An 8,316-nucleotide genomic window follows, 5' to 3' on the forward strand; every position below is an offset into this window, starting at 1 on the left:
ATGTGACCAAAAATCTGCTAATTGTGTATAGCAACTTCATTGGGGCTCGAATTTACGCTTCAAATGGGTTGCGCAGCCTCTGAACCCGCAATGGGGCGCAGTTGGACATGGGATACTTACGGCATCAACAACAGAATGGTATAGGTTTTCTCTGTGGGCTGGTCTAACTCTAAAAGCACATCTGGAAAATCATGTATGGTATTAATTAGAGTATCATTTGCTGTGATGTTCTTAGGCTCTTAGCTTATGTCCATTTAGCTTTAAACTGAACTGGCATGGTGTATGATACTATGACGTGTTCACACAACTTCTGTAATTTTTTGTAAATTTCTCTTCCCAATTAAGCAAAAAGAAAATGGAAGATATAAGAGTGTCACAATCGGAAACCTCCATAGTAACGTTTGGCTTGTGGGAACTTGAGTCTCTTTTTTAAATTGGAACACTAGATTTTGGACCCTGGGATACCCGGCCCTTTCAGTTATTTTGCATGATAGGATGAATATTTTTTAATCGAATTTCATTTCAAATTTTTGAACTTTATAGTCTACTAGTAAATGGGCACGCGCGTTGCGCCTGCCTGCAATGGCTAGAATGGTCTGAAAGATGTAGATGTGGTAGCTAGCCGGTTTTTAGAAGGGGAAAAAGATAAGTACATAGTTTTGCAATACGTAAATCATGCAGAGACTTAATTGTACATAGTATTCATTGCAAGCTACCACCATGAATGGGCAACCAATAAGCACTTTTTCCTAACATGCTAAGGTATCCCACAATTGATTCTCGAAAAAAATTCTTGAAAAAAGCTAAGGTATCCCACAACTGTAAAATCAATTAGATATATACCAATGCATAGACATTGCAAAACACAGATTTGAATTCCCATAGTGTATATGAACTACAACAATTATATATGGAAGGAAACTTGAAATAAAATATAATGTTATCATTTCCAAAAAAACATTTCTGAAACATATTTAAAGGCATACAAAAATAAGCATGAGTCGCAGACTCGCACACAATGAAGATGTGCAGGCTATTCTGATCATGAGAAGTTGATATATGTTGTTCATGTGCATTAGCCAGCTAAATGTTTGGTGATATGTGCAGTCTTCATATCTAATACCTTCCTTCTTAGGTCTTGGATGCCGTCTTACGCTAGGTTTCAAAAGTAATCGTATCGTTTGATGGTTCCATAACATTTTACCTTTGAAACCAAGAGATCTAAAGCATAAACCTGTTAGTTGCCGATTGGATAATGGCTAGCCCTTGCGAGATAGTAGCATACTCTCTGATTAGTCATTGCAAGGGAGAAGACAATTGAAACATTGAAATTTGAAGTGTAGTTTTAAAAACTTACCATCATATCGTTTTTTTGGGAACCTACGTAAATTCACTGTTTTAGGGATGCACGTTCTTAAAGTTGCATGTGATTTATTATATCTACGTAGGACAGGGAATCGGGTCTGGTAGACCTGAATCCGACCCGACCTGATTACCGAATATATCGGATTCGGGTGCAATTTCATATCGTTTATTTATTCGGTTCGGGTTTGGGTTCGGATTCGGATATAATTTTTGCGCTTTTTTTGAATTTTTAGTGTTATCCGATCGGGTCGGTCGGGTTTGAGTCGGGTTCGTATATTAAATTTCGGTTTTAATCGGGTTCGGGTTCGAATATTGTGAAACTATTCGCATTCGGATATAGCCATATCCGACCCGAACTCGGGTCGGTCGGATTTGAATCGGGTTCGGATATTAAATTTCGGTTTTAATCGGATTCGGATATTGTGAAACTATTCGGATTCGGATATAGCCATATCTGACCCGAACTCGACCCGATCCCTGCCCTATATCTACGTACCTAAGTCAAAGTATCAACGGATGGTTTATCAGGAAAAAAAAAAACAAAGATATGAGGTAAAAAGATTTGTTGGGCCGCATTTATCATCTTTATGGTATTTTCTTACAATGGAAAAAGAGAAAGAAAGAAGAAATATTAATGTGCGATGTTAGATAAATGGTCAAAGTATAGTGTCTTGTATATGAGTTAAATGTAAGCAATATGTTAGTGCATGTTCTTTAATTTCTACATCATTATTCGTACAAAATTAGATATCATATTTAGCATGGAAAACTCGTAAACCATATGAGTCGAAAGCACTAAACATAAAAAGAACTCAAGATGCACATTAAAGTCCGACGGTGCAAACATTGAAAAAGATTTTTTTGATATTGCCCATCATAGACACAATGTCATAGATTGTCATAAAGATACATACAAAGATGCACTATAATACATGAACATTCAAAATTTGTACATATGATGAGCTGTTTATCGATACATACATGTTTAATACTTGGTTCTGCAGGTGAAGAATATCAAGTATTGTTATGCGTTTTAGTAAATAGAATATAAGAAAGTGAGAATGTAGTTGTCCATCATCATAGATTGAGTTCAAAACTTCCAAAATGTAATACAATTCCTTCTTGTTTAAATAAGAAAGATCAAGTAATTATTTCGTCTATATACATCAGTGAAGGAAAATATAACTAAAAGTTTCTACAGTACAATAGTGCATCGAATGACCTGCAACACATACAAAATTTCGATTAGAAAGCAAACTTTTTTGTGGGAATTGTTAAACTTAACCAAAATGAGACATACAACAATCTGAGTCTAGTTAGGAGGATGGCCTTCGTAGTTCAATTTTGAGTAACTGGATAAAGAAAACAAAATTAATACATAATGAGCTCCAACTGTAACAGTCAGTGAAGGAAAATATAACTAAAAGTTTCTACAATAGTGCATCGAATGACCTGCAACACATACAAAAGTTCGATTAGAAAGCAAACTTTTTTGTGGGAATTGTTAAACTTAACCAAAATGAGACATACAACAATCTGAGTCTAGTTAGGAGGATGGCCTTTGTAGTTCAATTTTGGGTAACTGGATAAAGAAAACAAAATTAATACATAATGAGCTCCAACTGTAACAGCTATGGTACCTAATAAAACTTTTTTGTGGGAATTGTTAAACTTAACCAAAATGAGACAAACAACAATCTGAGTCTAGTTAGGAGGATGGCCTTCAGTAGTTCAATTTTGAGTAATTGGATAAAGAAAACAAAATTAATCTGAGAATGAGCTCCAACCGTAACAGCTATGGTACCTAATAAAACCAACCAACAGTTGTATAGTTCGTAATTAACACACCAAGTCAACTACGGTAAGCTTGCTTGCAGTACAAACTTAACATAATCAGCATATCATTTGCAAGCTACATACCAAGCTAAATGGTCTTAGTTCACAGGCAAGTTAATTTCAAATTGTAAAATACTTCATAGAAGTCAGAACCAATTAATGCTAAATAGTAACTAAGTTTTGCCCTAACACACACCAAATTATACCATAAGTGTCGTCAAGTCTTGCTTGGTTTGCTGCTATAAAATTAAAAACAGAAGATTAATTAATTTTATAGCCAATCAGAAAGCCGTAAAGACAGAGTAACATAGTTGTGATTCGGAAGGACATTAATCAAAGGCTCATGGGCGTAGGATACTAAATGGATTTCATCTCTTAAGTCTTACAATCATATGTGTCTTAGGGAGCTTTTACTGTAACCGATATACTACTTTCTAATACAACAAATTGATCTTCTTATAATTTACTTACATCTCAAAAAAAAGGTCTCACTAATCAATTAACTATTAAAGGCCCTCTATCCAACTGCTTTCTACATTGTGATTGATACTATCCATAAATAAATAGTGATTTGTATTGAGACATTAAAGTGTTATATATTTCGAGTAAGACTTGCAAAGAATAAATAATTATAGATAGAATCTTCTAACCTGTATCATATCTTGATGGGCATTTCTGGTTTCGAAGCCTCTGCTCTTGTTAAGTGATTGTTGTCACTGGAACTAAAGAGGAATAGAAGCAATTAAAATATTTACTTGACCCCATTTATTACTAATATATAAGGTTCATATAATCTAAACATACAGTTAAGAATATAGAAAAAAGTTAAAGAACTTCTACTTTGATAAGTCGATATGAATAGCGCCATTTTTTGTCAAGTAAAAACACTAATACCAATAAAAATAAGAGGGAACTCACTAAAAGAGTAAGGTCAACAAACTCGGGCAAATCAATTCTGAGTAAGAGGAGATTCCGAGGTAGCATAGTGCGTGAGAGCTCGATATTAAACCAGTAAATTCTTCAAAAAAATGTAGTTAGAGAATTTGACAAAAAGGACCAAGAAGAAGAAAACAAATCTATGTACAAAAGATAAGGACTTCATACCATAACCAATAAAATAATTGGAACCTCAAAAGAAGATCAACTAAACACTTATGCAAACCAACACTTGTAGCAAACAACACCTTGTTGCACAACGAATTGTATGTTATCCACCTTAGTGAGAGAAATTTCCCTCCAAATAACATTGAAGGAAAATAGGGTCCACATGCCAGTTCCTAGCTCTGTGATTAATGAACCTCCGAGCAGATTCTACAACCACCCAACCACCGATCTGCCCTCCGAAAAGGAGGCACACCAGTTTTTGATGCACCTGGCTTTCACATGGCGCATGTGGGACTGGAATGGGCACACTCAAGGCATTTTCTACATGCCTTGCATCTGGCAGGTTCGACCACCTGGTTTCTCTCCTTATTTCTTGAGTGATTCCTAATTAGCAGTTTCTTCTTGAATTGGAACATTTGAAGGGTTTTACGCAAATAATTTTGGAAGTGATCAAGGCAGATTTGAGTGTTGTGTCACACATGAATGGAGTGTAGCGCCCTTCCCGAGAACATAAAATGAAACCAAGTTATGCAGATGCTTCATGCACACAAAGTACAATGAATACATGAAAAACTAAATACATGAGAATCTTTAGCGGTTCAACTACACAAAAAATGCATGGAAAACAGGGACAACATTACAGAAGAAAACCCACCCAATTGCTTCATTGTATTGACTTGATAGAGATGACTCATTGAGTTGAATTTAATCCAACTGGATCATTTGAGCACAACAAATTCTAGTGCAATTTCTTAATCATCTAATTCAGAGTCAGATTTAGCATGTCAAGCTTGGAGTGAGGCTAATGTACTCTGAAATAAAAACTAAAACATACCCATTAACCAACCATGAAGTAAAGAAACACCCATAGAGTGGCCAACACTTGAACTGAATAAACCTACCCATCTAGAACTGAAAATATTCAGTGTTTAACTTAAAAATCCATAACAAAGCCAATTGAAAAAATTCTAGTCCTGCCTTTTGACACACACATACTTGAATTGTCTGCCAGAATTCGGAAAATTTTATTTCACTATCTTCAGTTTTATGACCATTACTTGACTGAAGCTCAACAATAGGGCAAAAAAAAATCTTTTCTACTCTAGCCTTATTTCATTAGAGAAATAGTGAAAGGACTACTCAATCATATGGTGTTCAAGCTGGAAGTTGTATTAGAGCATCTTGACATACCCACATAACAATTTGTACAAAATCCAAAAATCTAAACAAATTAAGTAAACATGCCCCAAATCTTAAAACCATTTACATAAACGTTCCACACCCATTTCATCACATATCTTGATAGCAAATTAAATAAAGCACCCAAGTTGTGATGTGTAACCTTGTTTCTTCTTCTTCTTCAAAGAAAACCAAGAAAGAGTCAAACAACAAAAAAAAACTCTACTTAGCTATAGTTCAGCTAGATGTAGAGTCAAAAAAAAAAAAAACAATTGGCGATCAATACATGGGCAATGGAGAGATTACAGAGTTGGAAGAGTGGGGGAGATTTTGGGTTTAGCGAGAAGAGAAGAATAGTTGGATTTTTTAGGTTTAGTGAGAAGAGATGTTTCCTTCCTAGCTAACAATGGAAAGCAAACAATGAAAAGCAGAAGATAAGAACGGCATTTAAAGGCAGCTTCGAGGCTTCAACAGCGTAAGAAAAAACGTGTTGCATTCCGGTAGGATAAGAAGCCTGGATTCCGGTAGGATAAAAAGCATGGATGTTAAAACTTGAAGAAAACTAATTAGGCTAGTATCAATATATGTTCAAATCTAATTAGTTTAACCCCTGCTCGCATGGCTTAAGCTAAGCATTCACGACTTTTTAGTTTCCTTCAAATGCCTCATTCCACATTTTCCAGACAAAATTTTACTACAATGCTACATGTTTTGATCTCATTGTACAACTAACTTTAGTTTGAACAAATTGCAAATGCTAATTAAATACAATTCTTTGTTCAACATTAAACAAACAGTGGTTTCTATAATGCCAGCCTGCAACAACTAAGATTAATTATAATTTTTTGAAAAAGAACGGCATATATGACATATATCGATAGTCTTAGTGTGCATTAGCTTTATTTTCGGTTCACTAACATTACTAATTGCGTAATTTTACTTTGAAATAACTCAGTAATAAAGCATTAATTACTAAAGGAATTCGGCAGTAATTAAAAAACTCTAAAAGAGCGACTCTTATATCTAATTTAATTTAATGAAGCTGATACTATCTCTCTCAATACCCACTTTCACAATTAAGAAATGCACTATTCAACTAAATTGAAATATAAATCAAATAAGAAAAGAATTGGTCTCACCTCTAAACTAATTAGATGAAAAATCGAATTTTGCTTTGACGCAAGAAAATAGTTGAAGAGCCACCCCAAAGAACCAATTATAAAGAAAAAAATTGAAAGATCAAAAGGCAGAGAAACGATCTTCTAAATCTATATAAATCCTATAACTACTTGAGTGCCTAACAGAACCATAGTTTTGAGGGTTCATGTTCACCCCATTTAAAGTAACATCATACAACCCCATATAAGCAGTCCAAAACTCTAATTCAATTGCAAAATCAGACCTAGCACTCCAAAATTTTAATGTAACTGCAAAATGAAAAAAATACTAACCATTTTGACCAATACACCGCTTCAAGTTTCGCGCTTTCACCGCTCCCACTCCTTTCCCTTTCTTCAAAACTGGAAGGAAGCAAGAGAAAAGCAATAAGCAATAAAAAGATTTTCATTTTTTCCAATAGAGATTAGAAACGTACCTTTGAAATTTAAACAATAAGAACGAAACGAAAACCCTACATATGCATTTTAAAATTGGTTGCATTAAGTTTCGGTGGAAATAAGATAGAAAAAAGAAACCATTACCAGCTATTGGAAAAAAATCCACCTGTAGAATGAGAACATAAGGAATTTTGATTTTAATGTTAAGGAATTTGATGTTAAGGAATTTTGATTTTAATGTTAATTTGGGAATGGGAGTGTGGGGTATTGGTTAGGAACGAAGATGACGAACGGTTTTCTTTTTTCTTAATTGGAAACCGCAAAACGGTGTCTCTGTCTATTTTTTCTGAAGCCGTTGAGTTTTATAGTCTTGGGAAATGATTTACATTACCGATTTATCCTTCGAATGTGAAGTGTAGAAAATTTCGTTGGTGAAACTTTTGGGTACACTTTTGGACCAAAAGATTATGTTAAAACCGAAAATACGGGAACTAATAAACGGGCAGGTTTTCCCATTATATATAAGATAAGTGATCTATTATTTGTATATATCTCTACTAGTAGTATCTTCTATAATCAACCTAGCCCTTTAAATTCATCCGGATATTTTTCTTACTCATAATACTCCTAAATGAATAATATAATTAAATTAAAACACCCATATACTATTTAGAATTTAGAAGGATTACTTTGTCTTTTTAAGCCTTTGTAAATTCTCGGTTCCCATATTGCTCTCAAATTGAATCATTCGCTAACACTTTAAATAGGAGTAATTGGTATTTTTATGTGTTAGTGAATTAAAATGCCAAAGACTCGCAGCAATTTTAATTGTACGCCACCATAAATGGCTGACGGTTCAGAAAAATGAAAAGACAAGAGAGAGAGTACGAAGGGAACTCTCCATTACTGAAAAGTCCCGAAATTAACCAACAAAAGTTTCTTTCCATCTTTATCTTATCGTTGCAATCATCAGTTCTTTTATTTTTTTCACAACATCTTAATAATGCTTCAACACCAACAACAACTATTCCTCCTCCTACTGGCGTTCATGAATTGCTGGAGTGTTCTGTTTGTACCAATTCTATGTACCCTCCTATTCATCAAGTTAGTGTTAATGACTTTTGAATTTTGTTGGAATTTGGTTTTTGCATGTTTTGGTCAGTGGGTGTTCTTCATTCTTCGAGTTTGGCTACTTTTTCACAGAATTTCCTTCTGATTTGATGCATGGGATGGAGGTACAAGGCTGCAGTCTCTCCATTCCAAAGTCAGATGATAG

The 8,316-nt window shown here is 34.5% G+C and overlaps 1 long non-coding RNA gene across 2 annotated transcripts; it reads right to left on the reverse strand.

Annotated features, from left to right (window-relative positions):
- Positions 1 to 2,205: 2,205 nt before the first annotated feature.
- LOC147486561 (uncharacterized) lies at positions 2,206 to 7,535 on the reverse strand. 2 transcript variants are annotated; one of them, XR_015201876.1, is made up of 5 exons: positions 7,079 to 7,535; positions 6,936 to 7,004; positions 3,852 to 3,923; positions 2,666 to 2,817; positions 2,206 to 2,587 (listed from the first exon to the last, which is right to left on the reverse strand). It is a non-coding gene; the product is annotated as an uncharacterized LOC147486561 (long non-coding RNA). The 2 variants fall into 2 exon arrangements; XR_015201877.1 differs by having other exon boundaries at positions 2,666 to 2,717; positions 7,079 to 7,532.
- Between the last annotated feature and the right edge of the window lie 781 nt (positions 7,536 to 8,316).

This window comes from Coptis chinensis, chromosome 7 (assembly GCF_015680905.1).
Source record: "Coptis chinensis isolate HL-2020 chromosome 7, ASM1568090v1, whole genome shotgun sequence".
NCBI classification, from domain to species: Eukaryota; Viridiplantae; Streptophyta; class Magnoliopsida; order Ranunculales; family Ranunculaceae; genus Coptis; species Coptis chinensis.